The sequence below is a fragment of the Balaenoptera physalus genome (genome assembly GCF_965194825.1).
Source record: "Balaenoptera physalus genome assembly, chromosome: 1".
Taxonomy (NCBI): Eukaryota; Metazoa; Chordata; class Mammalia; order Artiodactyla; family Balaenopteridae; genus Balaenoptera; species Balaenoptera physalus.
In genome coordinates, this window is record NC_138882.1 from 47,327,026 (window position 1) to 47,349,437 (window position 22,412).

Sequence of the window (22,412 nt, forward strand, 5' to 3'; positions counted from 1 at the left end):
GGACATAGCCCTGCTGACACTGTCATTTTAGCCTGTAGAGACCCACATCAGACTTCTGATCTACAGACTGTAAGATAATACATTTGTGTTTTTTGAGCTGTTAAGTTTGTGGTGATTTGTTACAGCAGCAACAGAAAACTAATACAAGGGTCTTGATCAAATAAGTTTGGGAAATGATGTTACAGATTATAGGACATGTTAATCATTTTGTTATGAAAGAGTCATAGTAAAAACAAAGCAAGTAAAAAAAACATTAATTGAATCAACTTGCAGATAACTTGTTCACTGCAAAGAGAGAGGCCGATGTTACCCTCATTCACAGTCCTGTGTTCCCACAGCATCATGTGTGCAAAGAGAGGGCTGCTGCACGGCCACAGCATCAGCATCAGGCTCCGTTGTCATAGTTACCCTCTGAAAAGGAAGATGCCCTGACAAAGACCAGACTGACTGTGGTAAGTGGTGGGAAGTTACCCTGAGGGCGGCCAGATGCTTCTACATTCATGTCCGAGATGTTTTCTGAAATTCGTATTCAGTCAGCTCTGCCCCAAATAGAAACACGGTCATTTATGTTTAGAAAACAGGAAGCCTATGTTCATGATGGATACTTTCTAATGAGGAGGATTTGTTCTTCCATCCTAACACCGAGGGGACCAAACACCAGCAAAAGCAATGTTTTGTAATAGATTTTGCCCCAACTCCTGGTAACTTCTTATACCTCATTTCCTACCCTTCTCCAACTTAAACCCTCCATGCTAGTCACAGGGCTTCCTGTTATACCTTGAATACTCAAGTTTATCCTTCTGCAGGGACTTTGCCCTCGCTCTTCCCCAGGCTGGAATGCCCTTCCTCCAGATGTTTGCATGCTTCACTCCGTCCATTTAAGTCTCTGCTCAAATGTCCCCACCTCAGAGAGGTCATCCCTAAGCTCTTTACCTAAAATAGACACCCCGCCCCAATATCGTTAGTCTTCTTACCCAACTTTATAGTTCCTCGTGGCACTTCTGTATTTATTTGAGCAGTTGTTCATCGCATCCCCACCAGACTCTAAATTACATGAAAGCTGCTGGAGCCTTGTCTCTTGATCACTGCTGTATCCCCAGTTTCTGGCACCTGATAAGTACCCAGTAAACACTTGTTGAAGGTAAGAAGGAATTGCTTGGAGTCTTGATTCTCCACTGCCCTTCCAGCCCTCTGGCACTTAATACTGGCTATAGTACCTCATCCAATTTCTCCCAAATCCGAGCTTTTCCCTAGTCCATTGCAATTGGTATGGATGACTGTATCTTTCAAAGATGGCCACCACAATATATATCCCATCTCACATGCTCCTCTTACAAACTGATGTTGATTCTCCTTCCTTTGAGGAGTGTGTCTATATTCTCTCCTCTTGGATCTGGCCTGGCCTGCGACCACAATGGGACTATACTATGACACTACGTGACTTCTAAGGCTCGGTCATAAAAGGTGATATATTGTTTGCCTCATTCTCTTGGGTCTCTCCCTCTCTCTTCCTATGGGGACAGTCAGGCCCATGGAGAGAAGATGTATAGCTGTCCTGACACACAGCCAAGCTGAGGTCCCAGTTCACAGCCAGCACCGACTTCCAGATACATGAAGAAGCCTTTGAAATGACTCCAGCCCCAACCATTGTCCAGCTGCAACTGAAGGAGAGACCCCAGTGAGAACCACCTAGCCAGACAGCCACCCACCAACATCCATGGGAGGTAATAATAAAATGATTGTTCTTGTTTTAAGCCACTAAGTTTAAGGGTGGCTTGGTATATAGGAATAAACAACTGAAACAGATGGGATATGGAGCTGTCTGTTAAAAGCTCTGATTTCTAATCTCTATTCTGTACCACTCACTCTACTTCCCAAGGACTCAGTTTCCAACCTACAACACCAGAGCATGCATGTAACCACCTCTTCTAACTTTCAACCTAGGGTGACTGGTCATCCTCAGGAATTGTGCTTAGAAAAAAGTACACATATATTTTGATATTTTCCTATTATCACTGTTCAGAATTTGCCTGGATTCAGCCACTCTGAAGATAAATAAGTCACCCAGGACAGCTGGGTTAATGAACTGCACCCCGCTGTCAGTCTTCTCAGCTCTGGTCCCATGCCAGTCCCTGGTGGCATTTCCTTTCCCAGCAGCCCTTGTCATCTACAAGGATGAATTCCATACATCTCTCTGCACCTCTACAGCTGGGGCAGGCTCTCATAAGGCTGTTCAACTGCTTCCTCCAAGCAGTTCTTACTCAAGGCTGAGGGCAAAACCAAGAGCCCCCCACCTCACTGGGCTGTTTCTGGGCCCAGTCTGGGAGGGGTTTTTAGGGAAGTCAACACAGTCACAGTGGGGCTAGATAACAAACCTATGGTCAGAACCTCTCAAATACAGTTAAGCATTGAGTCTGGAAAATAAGCTGCAGATGGAAATAATATGCAAAAAATACAGTGTCTATTGCAGAGAGACTGATTGGGTAGGGGATTTAGAACTGGTCACTATGATAACAATAGTTAAGATCATGGTCTCGCTTCAGTGAGCCCGAGCTCAGATTCTAACTCTGCAAGTCCCTAAGCCTCTCCAAGCCTCAGTTTCCTTGGCTGTAAGGTGGAACTAAGACTAGAACCTCCCTCACAAGGATGTCATATGGATGAGTTGAACTGATGCTTGTACAAGCCAACACTGAAAACTGAAGCCCTCAGTAAACGGGAGCCCTTGTCTTTCCCTGAGATGGATCACAAAGGCTGCACAGGGTTGGTTAAGGCTGGAAGAGTTTGCCCAGTGATTTATGGAGCTGGAATGGGGAGCTCTGAAATGGGAAAGGCCAGCATGTTGCCTCAGGGATGCTGTATAAAAGCCTTGGGCTTTTTACGTTTCCTCCCCCAATCCAGAACCCCCCTCCGCCTCCTCGGCAGCTGCCACCCCTGGATCGCTTTTGAGCCACTGAAAGTGTGGACCCCTGGGACTAACACCCTGGGAAAACCCTCCCTCCATCCTCTCCCTTGTCTCATTGGAAGGTTGCCTGAAGGGCCGGCTCACAACACTTAACATAAAGAGCAGAAACTCCCTATCCCGCCAGTGCCCTTGGTTTCCCACGAACTAGTGGTGGAGCAGTCGCATTTGCACAAAATGGCATGTACTAAAATAGGCGGTTTGAAATATTCCTGGCAGATGGTGCTAAATATAGACACAGCGACAGATTGGCCCCTCAGTGCAGCTCTTCTCCTGAGCGTTAAGAACGTGCTGGAGCCAAGAAGCTTCTCTTTTCCGGAAGACTGTGGCAACAGCCCCAGGATCTCGCCGTGCCAGAGAACTGCTAAGATTTAGAGAAGGGAGGTACCTCAGAGAGTGAACACTGGTACCATGGTAAGAGGTTCCCAGATTCCACAAGTGCTGGAATGAAAAAAAAACAAAGGTGCAGAGAAGAAGTTCTGATGAACTGGAATTATTTATCTTCCTTCTGAAGAATCAACTACTCTCTCAAGAGATGTCTTCCATGAGCAAAAATTAAAATAGAAGTAGAGGCCGTAGAGCACAGTGGTTAAGGTTGGAGGTTTGCAGCTAGAGTGCTCAGGTTTGAACCCTGGTTTTGCTCCTTACTAGTTATGTGAGCTTGGCCAAGTTATTTAACCTTTTGCTGCCTCAGTTTCTTCATATGCAAAATGGGATAACAATAATACTCTCCTGTGACGATTAAGTAACGTAATGTAGGTAAAGGCCATGCCCAGTGCCTTGTACAGAATAACTGTTACTTGGATGGTGGCTATTTTATTTAATGGACTAGGAAGGAGAGAGAGGTACTTATTGTAAAATGGCTGAAGAGCTTTAAGGCTTGGAGGAATATTTCGGATAAAAACCAAGCCAAAATTAAAAATAAATCAGGTTGCAAATTCTTAAGTAGTTCCTATATCCACTGAGATTGTATTTGGAATGGGTGATGCCATAAATAGCTACCCAGTGGAAAGCCATCACTGTGGGAAGGGTGCTGGCGTGTGAAAGGCTGGCTGCTGGGAGAGGAAGGAGACAATCTGGAGGGGCTCGGTCATTATCTTAAAAGGGAAGGCAAATCTATCTTTTCCTAAGGACTAGGACTTCGAACATCGTGAAATTCGCTATCTGACTTCCATGCAGTAAAACTTTTTAAAAGCCAGGAGGATTTTCTCTTAAATTTTAATGACAATACCTGCCAGTCTGTGGCAAGTGCCATTAAGGGACCTAGCAGGTGGTCCTGTGCTCTGGTTCTCTGCATGCGTGTCGTGCTCCATTGTGGCTGTGCCTCTGGTTTCCTTCTATCCAATCCTGTTGTCTCCAAATTCTGAAGTGAGAATTTCTGTGTATTTCACACTCTGTGTGCTGCTAGGACCATGTCCCATTGACCAAGAGAAATGTTTGCTTTGAACTGTCCTTGCAGGACTAGAATACTCCTGACAGCCTAAGTACTGCCCCCTGGAGCTAGAAGAGTCTTTTCTACAGAATTTTCTCAGGGGGATTATGGTAAAGGCAACCTCTGCAGGAGAATTATGGGACTATGTTCAGGGCTCTGGCTCCAGAAATAATAGGTAGTGCATGGTCTCATGGTACAGACTTGCCCGTATTCTTACATCCTGTATTAGTTAAAGTAGGCTAACTGCTGTTACAGACTAACCCCAACGCTTCAGAGGCTTAACAGGGTGAAGGGTTGTTTTTCTCTCAAGCAAAGTCCATTGGCATTGGGATGGGGAGGAGTGCGGGTGGGATGTCCCTGCTCCGTACAGTTATTTAAGAACCCAGGCTGACAGAAGCCATGCAGTTTTTAATTTGTGGCTTTCAAGGTTGCCTGGGTATCATCATCCAGCAGACAGAAAGGTGCATGGAGAACCACAGGGGGAACTTTTTATGGGTCAAGCCTAGAAGAGGTATATCTATCTATCTATCTATCTCACATCACTTCCACTCATATTCCATTGGCTATAACTTAGTATATGACCATATATAGAATGTAAAGGAGGCTCGGAAGTATAGTTTACCTGTGTTCCCAGGAAAGAGAGGAAAATCAAGAATTTCTGTGATCAGCAGCCACCATATTGCACTTCTTGAAGCTATTTCAAGAGACCAGCAGACATTTTGAATCAACATTTGGAAAAAATTCTAGAATTTTTTTCAAGTTTCCTGTGCTGTTTTCACTCAATTTTGAATCAGACTTGTTAAATAGTTGCTTCTAACCTACATCTCTTCCTATTAAATCTTGTAGTCAAGGAACATCACAGCTTCCCTACAATAAAAGTGGAGTTGATCCATCCCTCACAGCCTAAGTTTCTTTGTGAATGGCACAGTAAATGAGTACCTCCTTTTAAGAAGAAAACACCAATTATTCTTTAAAAGAAAGCTTATTTTCCTCAATGCAAGACTCAGAGTTTTGCACTTTGCATTATTGTGGGTGTTTTAGAAACTGCTGATACTCCTCTAATGCTGTTTGTATCAACAGGCTGCAAAAGAGCCCAGTAGACAAAGGAATAAAAGAAAAGGAAAGAACCCTTTCATTTATAAAAGGACCAGTCCTGTAATGGCCACAGAATACGCTTCCCAGCATTTCCGTAAGAACTGCCAGATGCTTTCCTCATTCCTACTAAAGGAAGTTGTATGCATGGATATAATGATATTTGTATGTTAACAGCATGCTCTTACCTTTATGATCAGTTATAAGGACATTAAAATTTTCTGCAATATTAATGAAAATAAACATATTGCTAAGGCTTTAAAGACCTAACAAAAAATTCCATTATAGCTGAAAATTTGCAATAATATTGTTGAGTGTACAGTCTACTGCTATAGGAAGATACAAATATAATAAAATTTAATATACACTCTACCCCATGTATACTTCTATCTGACACCTCTTACATTTTAGTATATTTAAGTTTTCACTATCAATGTTTTTACATAGAACAATAGTTCTAAAACTTTGTTGTGCATCAGAATCACACAGAGAGCTTGTTAAACATAGATTCCCAGAAATGACCCTGGACCTACTGAATATGAGGGCGTGCATTGGGGCATATGTATTTTTAACAAGTTTTCCAGGTGGTTCCAATGCATACCAAAGCTTGAGAATCATGCCTGATGTGTCTTAACACTCCCAGTGTCTGGCATATAGTAGGCACTTAACATACATTTGATGTATGAATGAGTGAGTGAATGAGCAAAATAAATTTGTTGCTGAGTCTAAAACAATAAAATGAAAATTCATTGGGAATTTACTGCCACTAGCATTAAACACAAAAATAAGAAATAATCTCATTCCCAGGAATGCTGCAATAATAATTCAACTCTATTTGTACAGTGTTTATCATCAAGTTTCACTGACATCAAATATTCAAATTTACTACTAGAATGCCAAAAAGCCATAGATGAATAATAGGGTATCTGGAAAGGATATGCCACACTCAGAGGGGGAATGCAAGAATTGGAATAAACTAATTTTGATGAAGATACAACATCTTAATAATGCAAAAATCTACATCCTTCCAGTGTTGTAGGTACATCTGGCTGAGAACTATTTATCTAGTGTCAAGCACAATTTCAGGACCACCTGCTTAATGATAATTTTTAATTAAATGACAGGTACTTTATTAGGAGTTAGACTCCCCCAAAGCACAGTGTGTTATGAGAATTGCAAGCTTTCAGAAAGCTGACACATACCTTCCTGTGTGTAACACCCTCCCAGTTTTCCTGTGACCTCTCTGGGTGCTCCTTCTCTGCCTTTTCAGGCTCATCATCTTCTACTCAACCATTAAAAATTAAATTCCTCAAAGTTTTGAGCTAGGCTCTCTCCTTTTATCACTCTCCAGAGCATATGATCTATCCCTATACCTTTAATTATCATACATTTATACAAGATACCCAAATTGTTGTCTGTAGCTCAGATCACTCCTCTGAGCTCCAGTTGGTTATGCACACCATAAAAGAACAGTTTATAAAACTTAGACCTAACTTTAATGAGTAAAAGAAAAATATTAGTCAGTCTTTTATTTTTAACTGATTAAGCATATAGATATATAAAGTATCCAATATACTCGATAAATGTGAAAAATCTTGATATCATATGCCAAGCACTCAGTAAATATTATATGCTGGGGTATTTTTTTTCTGATGTTGTTATATATAATATAGCCCTCCAAAGCAGGATAAACATAAAATTTCAAAGCTACATCAAGATGTACATCTGAGTAGATAGTGTCAATTGTGCTAAGATGGAATGATGTTTGGCTGGAATTTTGAACACCCGATCTTGGACCAGCCCCCTATGGCTAGCTGTTTCAGGTTCAGGAGGAAAAAGTGTAGATGCAGGGGAAAGCTGCTCTGTTTATTACTGTGAAGTTTTAGCCCCTCCTTGTCCTCTCCACTTGGAAATTAACACCCACTGAGCTGCACAGGGCCACCTGATGCCAGGGGGATTCCTTTGCCTGGAGAAAGCCACCAAACAGCCTGGATCTCAATCAAGCACAGTGGCCTAGTTCCTCAAGATCTACATCCAGTCCTGGTCCTCAAGTCCTACTACTCTGATGACTAGAAAATATAAGGAGAGAGAAACCCAAAGGAAAAACATGAGGGAGAAGGGAGAGTTTCCACCTATGGCCACTCCATCTCAGTATTCCACTGGTATTGATCCATCGCGGTTATCCTCCAGATGGTAGGGTAAGGAGTTTTGTACTTGTCAAAGAGAATAGTGGGTGCCATTTGTTCAGTGATGTGTTTATTCATCCAACAAATATTTGTGAGTGACATATGTGTCAGGCACTGTTATAGGTACTATGGTTACAGCAGCAATGAAAAATGACAAAATCCCTGCCATAATAGGACCTATATATTCTAACATATAAGTAAAATATATACACGGTCAGATGATGATAAGTCCTATTGAAAAAAATAAAGCAGGGAGGGTGGACAGGGAGTGCTAAGCTACTACAATAACATAAGCAAGAGATGATAGTGTTCAAAAATCACAGTTGGAGATCCTAGTACTCCACTTTAAATTGATAGAACAGCTAGGCAGAAAGTCAGCAAGTATAGAGAAGACTTAAAAACACTTGCCCTCACTGATATTTATAAAACATTCCACTCAATGACAGCAGAATACACATTCTTTTCAAACACGCATGGAACATTGTCTGGAGTGGACCATATGTCAGGCTATAAAACAAGTTTCAATAAATTTAAAAGGTCTGAAATCATACAAAGTGTGCTGTCTAACTATAATACAATGAAATTAGAAATCAACAACAGAAGGAAATTGGGGGAATTACTAAATACTTGGAAATTAAACAAAACACTTCTAAATAAACCATTTGTCAAAGAAAAACACCAGAAGGAAATTTTAAAAAATATTTTGAGCTGAGTAAGAATAAAATTCAACATATCAAAATTTATGGGATGCAGCTAATTCAGTAATTAGAGGGAAATATATAGCTATAAGTGCCTATACTAGAACAGAAGACAGTTATTAAATCAATAACTTAAACATCAACCATAAGAAACCAGTAATAGAGGGACTAAATCCAAAGCAAGAAAGAGAAAGGAAATAATGAAGAGTAGAGTAGAAAACAGAGAAGTAGAAAACAGAGAAATAGAAAACAGAAAAATAGTAGCAAAAAATCAATGAAACCAAAAGTTGGTTCCTTGAAAAGACCAACAAAATTGATAAATCTTTAGCTAGACTAACCAGGAAATAAAAAGAGGAGACATAAATTACCACCCCCCCCAAAAAAAGAGGGGCAATCCTTTCCATTCTTGTAAAAAATTAAAGGATTATAAGTGAATATTATAAATTACTACTTTATATCAAATTAGACAACTTGTGTAAAATGGAAAAATTTCTAGGAAGACATGTTACCTAAACTGACTCAAGAAGAAATAGAAAATCTGAATTGATATATAATAAGGTAAAAACTGATTTGTAATTTAAAATCTTCCCACAATGACAAAGTCATGCCCAAATGGATTCACTGGCAAAAGTTTTCCCACTAAGACTAGGAATATGGCATGCGTACCCACTCTTACTCCTTCTACTCAACCTTGTACCAAAGTTCTAGTCAGTTTAATATGGCAAGAAAAAAATTAAAGGCATACCAATTGGAATGGAAGAAGTAAAACTGCCTTTATTCACAGACAACGTGATCTCGTATGTAGAAAATCTTGAGAAATGCTCACATTAAAAGATATATTAGAGTTAATAAACAAGTTTGGAAAGGTCACAAGGTTCAGGATCAATGCACAAAAATCAATTGTATTTCTACAAGTTAGCAAGGAATAGTCCAAAATCAAGATTAAGAAATGACTTCCATTCACAATAGCGTCAAAAAGAATGAAATATTTAGGAATCAAGTTACCAAAAGAAGTGCAAGATAGGGCTTGTACTTTGAAAACCACAAAGCATTGCTGAATAAATAGAGTTACATTCCATGTTCATAAACTGAAGACTCAATTTTATTAAGATGGCAATTCTCCCCAGAATGATCTATAGATTTAATACAATCCATATAAAATTGCCATCAGGATTTTTTATAGAAATTGACAAGTTTACTCTACAATGCATACGAAAGTGCAAAGAACCCACAGTAGCTGAAACGATCTTGAAAAAAAAGAGAAAAGAACTTATATTGCCCAATTACAAACTTAACCATAAAGCTACAGTAAGCAAGACAATGTGGTACTGGCATGGGATAATCACATAGATCAATGGAACAGAGGTGAGAGTCCAGAAACAAACTGTCACATTTATGGTCAGTTGATTTTTGACAGATATGCTAAGGCAATTCAATAAGGGAAAGGTAGTCTTTCCAACAAACAGGGCTGAGACAATTGGCACTTATATACAAAAAAAATTGAAAATAAAAAGAATGTAGATACTAACTTCACACCATACACAAATTAACTCAAAATGGATCATAGACTTAATGTAGAAGTGAAATTACAAGACTTCTAGAAGAAAACATAAGAAAAAAAAATGTAGTGACATCAGGGCAAAGAGTTCTTATATATGATATCAAAAACAAGAAAAAAAATTGATTAATTGGACTTTATAAAAATTAAAACTTTATAAAAATTAAAACGAAAAGACAACCCTCAGATGGGAGAAAATATTTGCAAACGCATCAACAGACAAAGGATTAATATCCAAAATATATAAACAGCTCATGCAGCTCAATATTAAAGAAACAAACAACCCAATCCAAAAATGGGCAGAAGACCTAAATAGACATTTCTCCAAAGAAGACATACAGATGGCCAAGAAGCACATGAAAAGCTGCTCAACATCACTAATTATTAGAGAAATGTAAATCAAAACTACAATGAGGTATCACCTCACACCAGTTAGAATGGGCATCATCAGAAAATCTACAAACAACAAATGCTGGAGAGGGTGTGGAGAAAAGGGAACCCTCTTGCACTGTTGGTGGGAATGTAAACTGATACAGCCACTATGGAGAACAATATGGAGGTTCCTTAAAAAACTAAAAATAGAATTACCATATGATCTAGCAATCCCACCACTGGGCATATACCCAGAGAAAACCGTAATTCAAAAAGACACATGCACCCCCATGTTCACTGCAGCACTATTTACAATAGTTAGGTCATGGAAGCAACCTAAATGCCCATTGACAGACGAATGGATAAAGAAGTTGTGGTACATATATAAAATGGAATATTACTCAGCCATAAAAAGGAACGAAATTGAGTCATTTGTTGAGACGTGGATGGATCTAGAGACCGTCATACAGAGTGAAGTAAGTCAGAAAGAGAAAAACAAATATCGTATATTAACGCATGTATGTGGAACCTAGAAAAATCGTACAGATGAACCGGTTTGCAGGGCAGAAGTTGAGACACAGATGTAGAGAACAAACGTATGGACACCAAGGGGGGAAAACCGCGGTGGGGTGGGGATGGTGGTGTGCTGAATTGGGCGATTGGGATTGACATGTATACACTGTTGTGTATAAAATTGATGACTGATTAAAAAAATAAAAAAAAAAATTAAAACTTTTGCTCTTCTAAAAGGCACCGTTAGAAAAATGAAAGGGGGAAGGCACAAACTGGGAGAAACGGTTTGTAAATCATATGTCTGATAAAGAACTTGTATCCAGATTGTATAAACAACTCATATAACTCAATAATAAGACAAGCAATTCAATTTTTAAATAGTCAAAATATTTGAATAGACATTTCACCAAAGAAAATATAAGAAGAGCTAATAAGCACATGAAAAGATGCTGGACATCAGTAAATCATTAAGAGATGCAGTTTAAAACCAAAATAAGGTATTACTACACCCCCCACTAGAATGGCTATAATCAAAAAGATAGAGAACAACAAGTATTGGTGAGGATGTGGAGAAATTAGAACCCTTATACCTGTGGGAATGAAAAACGATAGACCCACTTTGGAAAACAGTTTGGTGGTTTCTTAAATATATTAAATTATTAAATATATTTTTACAACCCAGCAATTCCACATCTAGATATCTACATAAAAGAAATACAAACATACGTCCACAGAAAGACTTAAAGTTCAGAGCAGGCTTACTCGCAATAGCCAAAAAACTTGAAACAATCCAAATGTTGACTAACTAATGAAAAGATAAACAAATGTGGTATGTCCATGCAATGGAATACTATTCAGCAGTGAAAAGGAGCAAACTACCAGTGCATGCTACAACATAGATGAACCTCAAAAATATTATGCTAAATGAAAGAAGCCACATACAAAACACTACATATTGTATGATTCCATTTACATGAAGTGTCCAGAAAAGGCAAATCTATAGATACAGAAAACAGAGCAGTGCTTGGCAAATCTATAGATATAGAAAACAGAGCAGTGGTGGCCAGGGATTGAAAGTGGGAGCAGAATTGACTGCAAATAGGCACAAAGAAATGTTTTGGGGTGATGGAGATGTTCTAAAACTGTGATGATGGTTACACAATTCTATTACTAAATGACTACTAAAAATCATTGAATTATAATACACTTACAATAGGTGACTTTTATAGTATGTAATTACACCTCAATAAAACTGTTTTAAAAAAGAGAGAGGTGATGGTGGCTTGGTTATGGGGTCTCAGAGGGGAGGTGATGAGAAGTGCTACCAGCAGATGGTAGAAGACAACATTATACTATGGGCGAGCCTAATGGGGAGACCAGGGTCTTGATGCAGGTCAGATTTCTTCAGAGACATCGAACCAATAGGATACATATGTATTGAGATATATATATATATATTTAAGAGGAAATGTATTATAGGAATTGGCTTACACAATTATGGAGGAAAAGTCCCACTATCTGCCATCTTCAAGTTGGAGAAGGGAAGCCAGTGGTATAATTCAATCCAACTCTGAAGATCTGAGGACCAGGGCAGCTGATGGTGTAAGTACTGGTCTGAGTCTGAAGTCCAGGAGCACTGATGGCTGAGGGCAGGAGAAGATGGTGTACCAACTCAAGCAAAGACAGCAAATTTGCCCATCCTTCACCTTTTTTATCTATTTAGGCCCTCACTAGACTGGATGATGCCCACCCAAAGTGGTATGGGCAATCTTCTTTATTTCTTCCTTATTCAGCCTACTGATTCAAATGCTAATCTCTTCCAGAAACACCCTCACAGACACACCAAGAAATAATAGTTTACCAGTTATCGGGGCATCTGTTAGTCCAGTCAAGTTGACGCATACAATTAACCATCACAATCACTTAACAGATCAACATGTGGATTAAAAACAATACTTGTGCTTCATTTTCCCACCATGTACTGTTTGTTTTTTTCAATATAAATTTATTTATTTTTGGCTGCGTTGGGTCTTCGTTGCTGCGTGCCGGCTTTCTCTGGTTGCATTGAGCAGGGGCTACTCTTTGCTGCAGTATGCAGGCTTCTCACTGCGGTGGCTTCTCTTGTTGTGGAGCACGTGCTCTAGGCGTGTAGGCTTCAGTAGTTGTGGCTTGCAGGCTCTAGAGTGCAGGCTCAGTAGTTGTGGCTCACGGGCTTAGTTGCTCCGCGGCATGTGGGATCTTCCCGGACCAGGGCTCGAACCCGTGCCCCCTGCATTGGCAGGCAGATTCTTAACAACTGTACCACCAGGGAAGTTCCTGTGATGAACTTTTGATCTAGTGCATAAACTGGTTTCCTGTGTCCTGTGTACTGTTGAAGAAAATTAATCAGACCCAAGGAAAGGGTTGAGGAAATCTCTGATTTATAGCCAGCTGGTCAGAAATATAGGTGACAACCTGGACTTGCAATTGACATCTGAAGTAGAGGGACATCTTGTGGGACTGAGCCCTTAACTTGTGGAATCTGATGCCATCTGGGTAGATAGTGAGTCAAAATTGAGCTGAATTGTAGGATACCCAGCTGGTGTCCAAGAATTGCTTGGTGGTGTGGGTAGAACGCCCACCCTGCCCTGCACCTTGCCCCCTGCACCCGCCCCAAACACACACAATGGAATTGGTTGCAGAACCTTTTCCTAGGCAATAAAAATCATGGAGAAATTTTGAGCTCAAGAATGATATGGTTTCAATTTCCCAGAGCCACTGTAGGAAGAAGCCACAGGATGAACAAAGGAAGACAACATTAGCTTCCAGAGCGTGGTCCAGACACCACGAGGTGAAAAGGGATCTGCACTGTGGTACTGACAGTGATGAGAGTGTTGGAAGAATAACAGCACAACAGAGAGAACTTGTGAATTTCTCTCACAGATGGCTATCTAGGGAGGGTGCATTCAAAGATGGCTGTGGTTCTGAGCCTGCTGGGAGAACAATGTCATCAGGAACAGAAACAGTTTCATCTGGAGAAGACAGACTTGGTGGAGAACATGATGGATTCAGTCTGGGATATGTTTGGAGGAAGGGATTCTGGCAGAGCAATCAAATGGAACATTTTAGCAGTCAGGCACTTAGAAATGTAAGCCTGGAACTCTGGAGCTCCGAAATTTTAAGCAATGATCAGCCAACTTCAAGGTTATTTAAATCATGGTACATGGATAATTAAACCAGGAAAGAGCATTTTAAAATAAACATTCAAGTACTACCTCCTCTCTGGGCTGGCCTGTTTGTCTCAGTAACTACGCCCAGTTACGAGGGCCTTCCAAGTCTCCTGCCTCTTTTCTCTTCTTAACCAAGGAAAAGAGAAAAATTCCAAAGAATCCTTTCGTAACAGAGAGTAAATGTAGGGTTCAGTGAGTTTACCCTTATTCTTAATAGGCTCTAATTAAATGAGCTAACTTGCCATAGATGGTTAGCGTTATACTTTAATTCGTAGAGGCTTAAAAACCCCTCCTTCTGTAAACCTGGTAGGCAAGTATGAGGCCTGCAGCATTTCAACAGGACTCCATCAAAGAGAAAGTTGGTTGGGAGAAGAGCAACTTCTGCATTAGAGGCCGGGGCCCTATGAACAAAGCTGTAACTATTGGGGTTTCATGTTCTCCAATCTCAATGTTTGGATCCTGTGAAACAGATTCTACGGTGGGCAGTTTCCCCCAAGCTCCATCCCTACTGTAAGTTACCAGGCTGGCATGAATTTTAATATTAGAATCAGGCTATATTGCTAGAGCTATAGGAGTAATGACTCTCCCTCTGTGTGCGATTTGAACAATCTATCCCTTTCCTAGAAAGTTCTTCTGAGATATTAACATTTTTACATTTTACTATGAAACCAAGACATGATCTCACAGGTGCTAGGATCTTCTTAAGCAATCTGTGCCTCCATTACTCCATTTAAAAAATGGATGAAATATTATTGTATATCTCATGGGATCATGGTGAGGATGGAAGGAGTTAATTTACATATGGCATATTAGGTATTATAGTAATTTATGTATAGAAGAGTGCCTGGTTCATAGTAAGTGCTCAATAAATATTAGATTTTTAATTTTTATCATAGTAACTCTCATTCAGGGCCCTTCTCGTCTACATTTTTTCCCTGAAAATGTTAATTTTACATTACCTGCATTGTTACTTAAGAGTTCGTTTGCATGCACAGTTCTGGGTCCCAAACTATACCAATGGGCTCTCTCTATCCCTGGGAATGGAGCCCAGAAATCTGCCTTTGAACGAGTTTTCTAAGAGATTTTAGTCTCCCTGGAGTTTGAGACCCACCAGTCTACTGGGATTAGATGAAGTACGGATGACATTTCTGCCTTGCCTTCGTGTCCTGCTGCCTGGATCAGCTATGGAAGTATTCCATCATCTAGAAACCCACGACCTGAGATGTGGTAATTGTTCAAGGCACGGTGGAGCCTGAGTCAGGATAATGTCAGCCAGATCACTCTGAAGAACCCCTGAGTCTTGTAAAAATTTACCTCATGATCTGTTATGATCAATTCCTGGCCTGCAGTCTCTGGAGGGAGCCTCCCACAGACATCGGCTTCCCTAGAAGGAGATCTGTTTAGGGAGCCTGGTGATGCTTTGAATACATGTGTCACCACATCAATCAAGTCAGATCCACAACGTTCATGATTCCTGCTGCTTCCTGGCTGTGAATTATCTGATTCCCTGGCATGTCAGCATATCAAATGATTCATTTTGAACCTCAGCCTCACTGGATGTGACATGCGAATTTGACTCCTCTGCGAATCTTTACCCCAGAGCAGCTACCACGTCTCATATGAGAATCTTGCCACATCATCATAGTGATCACAATACAAAATAATGTCCTATTGTTATGACTTTATGGTTGACTGTCCAAAAACTTTCACAGCTATTATCTAGCAAGCCTTCACAATGGGAGTTAGAAAAAAACAGGAGTCCCTTCTGCTTTATAGGAAGCAAAACCTCAGGGAGTTTATGTGACTTACCTAAACTCACCTAACAGATTAGAGGCTAACATGACCAGCAATTCTCCATTCTCTCAGCATGGTCTTGTCCTGCTACCCCACATGGCCTCCAGCCATTGTGTCCTCAGGGTAGAGAAGAGGTGAGGAGCAGTGAATCGGAGGCCATCACTCACTGCTTTGTGATCTTGACAAAACCCACCTCACAGTGGTGAGATAAGGATACAGTGTCAAGCATAAAACTCCATAGGTGCTGCCGGTTAATATCCTTGCCATTATTATTAACTACGGACATCACTGACAGTAAGTGATGGTGGTCCTGACCAAACTGGCTGAGATTCCATCAGGATCCTGTCTCCCCTCTTACATATTCTTTTTGAGAAAGAGGATAATTGGTTATTATGTTCCATTTTTGTCTTCTTTTGCTTTGATAAAGTAGAGAAAACTTTCGGAACGTATTCCCCAGTTTTCAACAACTTTAGACTAAATTATTATATGATATTATATTTGACACAGGGAATTGAGGGGTTTTTTTCCCCAGAGAACTGAACTTAAGCTATACTCTTGTCCCAAATCAAATGAGTTCAGTTACTCTGTTTTGTTCCATTAACTTTTTGACCAAATTAAGAAGACATGGTATACACACACACACACACACACACACACACACACACATACACACACACACACACACTAGACTATTACTCAACCATAAAAAGAATGAAATAATGTCATTTGCAGCAACATGGATGGACCTAGAGAATATTACACTTAGTGAAATAAGTCAGACAGTGAAAGACAAATATGATATGATATCATTTATATGTGGAATCTAAAAAATAATACAAATGAATTTATATACAGAACAGAAACAGACTCATGGATATATAAAACAAACTTGTGGTGGTTACCAAAAGGGGAGAGGGAGGTGAGGGAAGGACAAATTAAGGGTATGGGATTAAAAAATACAAACTACTGCATATAAGATAGATAAGCAACAAGGCACAGGGATGCCCATTATCTTGTAATAACCTATAATGGAATAAAATCTGCAAAAATACTGAACCACTATGGTGTACCCCTAAAACTAACACAATATTGCAAATCAACTATACTTCAATTAAAAAAATTAAAATTAATTAAAAACGCTGAAAAGATACACTAGATCAGATGAGCAGGTGAGATAAGACCAGGCAAGGAAAATATATTAATTGGGTGAATTTCCCAGATACCTGCTTGACCTGGTAAGCTGGTCCCTGACTAATTTCTCAACCACATCTAGAAAGTTAGAATGAAATATTAAATAAAGGAATAAGTAAACATGTTGACATTCAGGGAACAATTTGCCTTAGATGATGTAATTATAACTTTCAGTTAATTACAGTCACAGAGATTTTATGCCTCGTCTCACAATCACTTCCTGCTAACAAGTTAATTCATTGCCACTACCTTTGCACCTTTCTGTTCCACATACAACACTCACCAGAACTTAAAAAGCCCTTGGGGGAAACTGCAAAGTGAGGGAGGAAAACGAGTTACCTGTCAGGCTAAGGGCCATGGAGGTTCTGAGTGCATAAAAAACCCCAATAGAGGCAACATCCTAGAGGATTAGCGTATTAACACGACAACCTGCATTCTCTGTACATCTAATGAGGAAAATCCTCCTCCTGCCTGCCACTGCCCCTCCCCCACCAACTCCCTGAAGCATCTGGTACCCTGGGAATTTGCTCCCACCCAGGCAGGGCAAGTGAAGCCTGACACAAAAGACTGTGAGCATCAGAGCGGCCATCTGACATGCAGAGAAATGACCCATGAGGGGAATGTAACCCAAGAAAATAACTCATGGGAAAACAAAAATATTCCCAGCAGCACTATTTTTAAGGGAAAAAACTATAAAGAACGTAAAAGCAGACAAGTGTATGACAGCGCCAAAAATACCATGATGGAATACTACACAGCTAATAAAAATAACAAGTTTATGGACTACAAACATGTAGAAATGTTTATATAGAGCAGTGTGAAGTGGAAAGTTACAACTAACAATGTAAAAATTAATTTCTATGTCTGTGTCTAGATCCTGAACACTGCTGTAAAAATTCTCACCACCTGAGAGATTAGAATCTTTATGAATTTATCCTATCTCAAATTAAATGGACCACATCACTACATTTCTCTAGTAAGAACATTCTCTCAGTCTTACAACTCCTACTTACATTTCTTCCACTAGTCTCACACTTCTCAGCTCTCTCATAAGAGAATCCCAGGAGTCGTCTGTGACTCTTGCTCTGCCTGCCTGATTTTGGCAACACAATCCCACTCCTTTCTTGTGTTCTAGCCACAAGGGCCTGTTGGATCCTTGAATTTGCCAAGTGCTCTGCTGTCTTGAGGTCTTCCCTTATGCACTTCCTGCTCCCTAGAAGGCCCTTGCTTTGCATAAGTCAACTCAACCAAGTCTCGTATTTATGCCCCTCCACTGTTATCCACATGCACGTTTCCTTTCATAGCACCTAGCACGCTGTGTAATTATAGATATATTTGCATGACTAGTGGCTTACAATGTCCCCCTCCCCTAAATAAACTGTAAACTCCATGAGGAATCTGGGCTGTTCACAATCATATAACTACCTAGCACTTGACAGAGTGTCTGGCCCAGACTGGTTGTCTAATAAAACTTTGTGAATGAATGAATGAATGGATGTATGAATGAATGAAGTGATGTGAATATAATATTCATTAGGTTTTATTTTTTCCACAAAAATATGATGTAGCATATACTAATGAAAATGCATTGCACTCATTTGAGTAGTACTTTCTAATTTCAAAGCATTTTCATATACAATAATACAATTTTAAAATTCTTTAGTATCCTATGAGGTAGACATTATTCCAGCTTCACATTTGAGGAAATGGAGACTTGGGGAAATGAAATAATTGGTCCAAGCTGAACTAAGTGGTAGAGAGAGGTATGGAATCCACACTTGCTTGGATTCAGGCCAGTGACTTGGACCTTCTGTCTCTGTGGCTCCAAGTATGTCACTGTGTCCACTACAGGATGCATTGGGAGCACCAGAGGGCTGGAAAGTGCAGAGGCATTATCCTGATGGCTACTGATACTTGGGAATGATGGGAGGTGATGGGGCTACAGTCTGGGGAGAGGGTCCTGGCCCTGGCCAGGGAGGGTTGGAGTGATGAGGCAGTGGGCAGTGGGCCTCAGATGTGGCTCTCAGGTCAGTCTTTCACATGCAACCTGCAGTTGTTCAATGCCTCATTGTCAGTGTTACTCTGGCGGTCATGCAATAGGTATATGAAACTGTTGATTACTGATAATTTCACAGATGGCTCCATAGTCATCAAACTCAGATGCAACACAACAGAACCAATAGAGCATGGGCCTGGGGTCCAAGCTGCTGGGCTGAACGCCAAAGGTGTGGTCAGAAAGTCAAGTGACACAGAGAAGTCAAGGAGAGTCAACATGGATATTTCAGCACCATCACTCTGGCAAAGCTATGACCTTATTCATCACATTGTTTGTCCTATCTGAATATTTATAAAAATAGAAGCTCAAAGGGCAGAGGTGTGGTGGGAGGGAGTATGATATAAAAAGGCAAGTAACCAAATGAAGGCCTAACCCTGAAGGCAGAAAATCCTTTCTTGGGTCACATGCTTTTAGTGCACCCTTTTCATCATTTCAGCTTTCACACTGTGTTAAAGCCTTCATCGTCTTTTCAACCCCTGTCTACAGCAGCTTTCCATAAAGAGCTTGATGACAGCTCTGTCTGTTGGGAAAACCACAGCCTCATTTTTCTCTCTCTTCAGAAGAAGAGAGAAAAAAACCTTAGAACTGTGATACTTGCCACCACTTAACAAGGTGGGCTTGCAAGGCCAGCAGTGGAGAGGCTGGTTATTTCTTCCCTGACAGCATTTGTAATTCCAGCAGCTGCCTCTAGGCAAATGGCAGGTGGTGCCTGACGTTGATTGCACAGGCCCAAAGCTGAGATTCACCCCAAACAAGTATAACTAAAACAAATCAGGAGTTCAATGTTCATTGCCTTTCTCATGCTTTTTGCATTATTAAATTACTAAATTTTTTGCATTATGCTTTTGTATTACTAAAATAATACTAGTTATTATTAATAACATAATTACTTGAGAGGAACACTGTAACATTAAAACAAATCCAATAATAAATATAGCTACCATTTTTAACACCTTGCCTATGTTTTTCATTTTTCACAATAACCTTTTTACTAGCAAGGAAAATGAGATTCAGACTTACTCAGTAGGGTGCGAAGTTGGAAGTTAGGAGATTAAGTCTGTTCCCAACTATGTTATTAATTAGCTGTGTGGCCACAGGCAAGTCTAGTTACCTCTCTGGGCTTCGATTTCCTTTCTGGAGACAGAAAATGAGTGAGTTAGACTTGCAGATGGTGTAGGTACCTTCTTGCTTTAAGTGTCTTCATGCTGAATTTTATTGCTTTCTTTTATCAATGATTGTTCTAGTTCTTGTTTTGGGTTTTGGGTTTTTTCTTTCCTAATCCCCATAGTTTTCTCATCATCCAACTCTCAGCTTATCACCTCTCAGTGAGATTTCATTGACCAATCCTGCTAAAGTAGATTGTCCAGCCTCCCACTCTTTATTACAAAGTCTAAACACCTTGGCATGGCACACACAACTGTCGCAGATTGGCTCCCATTTTCTCCTCCAGAACCTAGTAAATGGTCAATGAATATTTGTTGATTGAATTTATGCATAAATCCAATTTATTAAAAGTTCTTTTGATTCTGTCACAAAAACCCTAGAATTGTGCTGTCCAATATGGTAGTCAATAGCCACATATAGCTATTTAAATTTACATTAAAAGTTCAGTTCCTCAGTCCTCCTTTCAAGTATTCAATGCTGTATGTGGCTAGTGGCTAGTGTAGAGGACAGTGCAGAACAAAACATGTCCATCATTGCACAAAGTTCTACTGGGGAGTGCTGGTCTAAATTCTGGCCCTTTCTCTCCAACGCCACCATGATTCCTCACCTGGATTCTTATAACCGTCTCCTAAGTGGCCTGACAGTAGCCTCTTCCCATGATAGTCCATTCTCCACTCTGCCTCATTCATTTAGTTCATTTATTCATGCAGCAAATGTTTAAGGAGACCTACTAGAGAATGGACTTGAGGATATGGGGAGGGGGAAGGGTAAGCTGTGACAAAGTGAGAGAGTGGCATGACATATATACACTACCAAACGTAAAATAGATAGCTAGTGGGAAGCAGCCGCATAGCACACGGAGATCAGCTCGGTGCTTTGTGACCACCTAGAGAGGTGGGATAGGGAGGGTGGGAGGGAGGCTCAAGATGGAGGGGATATGGGGATATATGTATATGTATAGCTGATTCACTTTGTTATACAGCAGAAAATAACACACCATTGTAAAGCAATTATACTCCAATAAAGATGTTAAAAAAAAAAAAAATTGAGGAGGACCTTATACATGCCAGGTCTTTACAGGAGACCAAGCAGGGCACAAGTCAGACCTAGTCCTGCCTCAGTGAACTTACAGGCTGGAGATAATGTGTGTATGTCATTCTCATGCTTCAAAACTAATGTTGGGTCCTCTACCAAAGTACTCTACAGTGTTGTTCCTAGAATTCTGGGCTCTGGGGGATACAGCAGACAGAGTCAACTCTGCTCTCAAGAGGGGGTCAACTGATGGAGAGGTTCCTGTGTGTGTGTGTGCGTGTGTGTGTGTGTGTGCGTGTGTGTGTGTAAAATGGCAGGAGGGCCCATGGGCTGCACTTCGGCCTTCTGGTCCCTGAGTTGGAGGACGAATGGCCTCCTCGCGCACTAAGGTCTCAGTTTCAGCTCTCCCTTATCACCGCTCCTGCGTGTTCTGTACCTGGTCCTCTACCACATTGCTCTAATGCTGTCCCCTGTCCTCTGCATACCCTTCTCTCAGTGGGATTTTATTTCTCTTACCCTGATTCCCTTACCCTGAACTCTCATTCATCCTACCAAACCCACTTCAAATATCATTCTCTGTGAACTCTTTCCCGGCAATCCCAGATAAGTGAGGGGATCTTTGTCCTGTGTGCCCATAGCTACCTGTTGTTCAGTCTAGTACAACACTTATCATGTTTACCCTTAACCATTTATTTGTATATGCCTCCCTCCAGCAGGCTGGAATTTTTCCAGATGAAAACTTCGTATTCATCATCATAGCCTCAATGCCTGAAATATAATAAGTCCCTAATAAATGATTTTGGACAGATGATTAATGAATGATGACTGGACGAATACATAAGTGAATAAATGTATGAATATTATGAAAGTGCCTGGTCTGTCTGCAGTTCCCCGGGGAGGCTGCATTGGTTCTCAAACTTCAAAGTGGAATAAAGAGACCATAACTATCTACTTACTCTTTTCAAAGAGAAAATGTTATTTTTCTTAACATTCATACTTTTAACCTACTCTAAATATCCCTTCTGCTCTTTTTTCCTAGAGAAGATTTATTTTGTCCCTGCGAGCCTTCCTTTGTGACTACCCAAAATTCAAGGATCAAATACTTCATTTCTAAATGCCATGTGTCACAGGCAGCTCTTTCTTCTGATTGGGGAAT

At 40.3% G+C, this 22,412-nt stretch overlaps 1 long non-coding RNA gene across 1 annotated transcript in view; it reads right to left on the reverse strand.

Moving 5' to 3' along the window:
* The window catches only part of LOC309666485, a 47,130-nt gene extending 30,664 nt beyond the window's left edge, over positions 1 to 16,466 (reverse strand). Inside the window, exon 1 of the long non-coding RNA XR_014267121.1 lies at positions 19 to 16,466. This is a non-coding gene — a long non-coding RNA (uncharacterized lncRNA). The remainder of the gene's footprint in view (positions 1 to 18) is intronic.
* Positions 16,467 to 22,412: the final 5,946 nt, after the last annotated feature.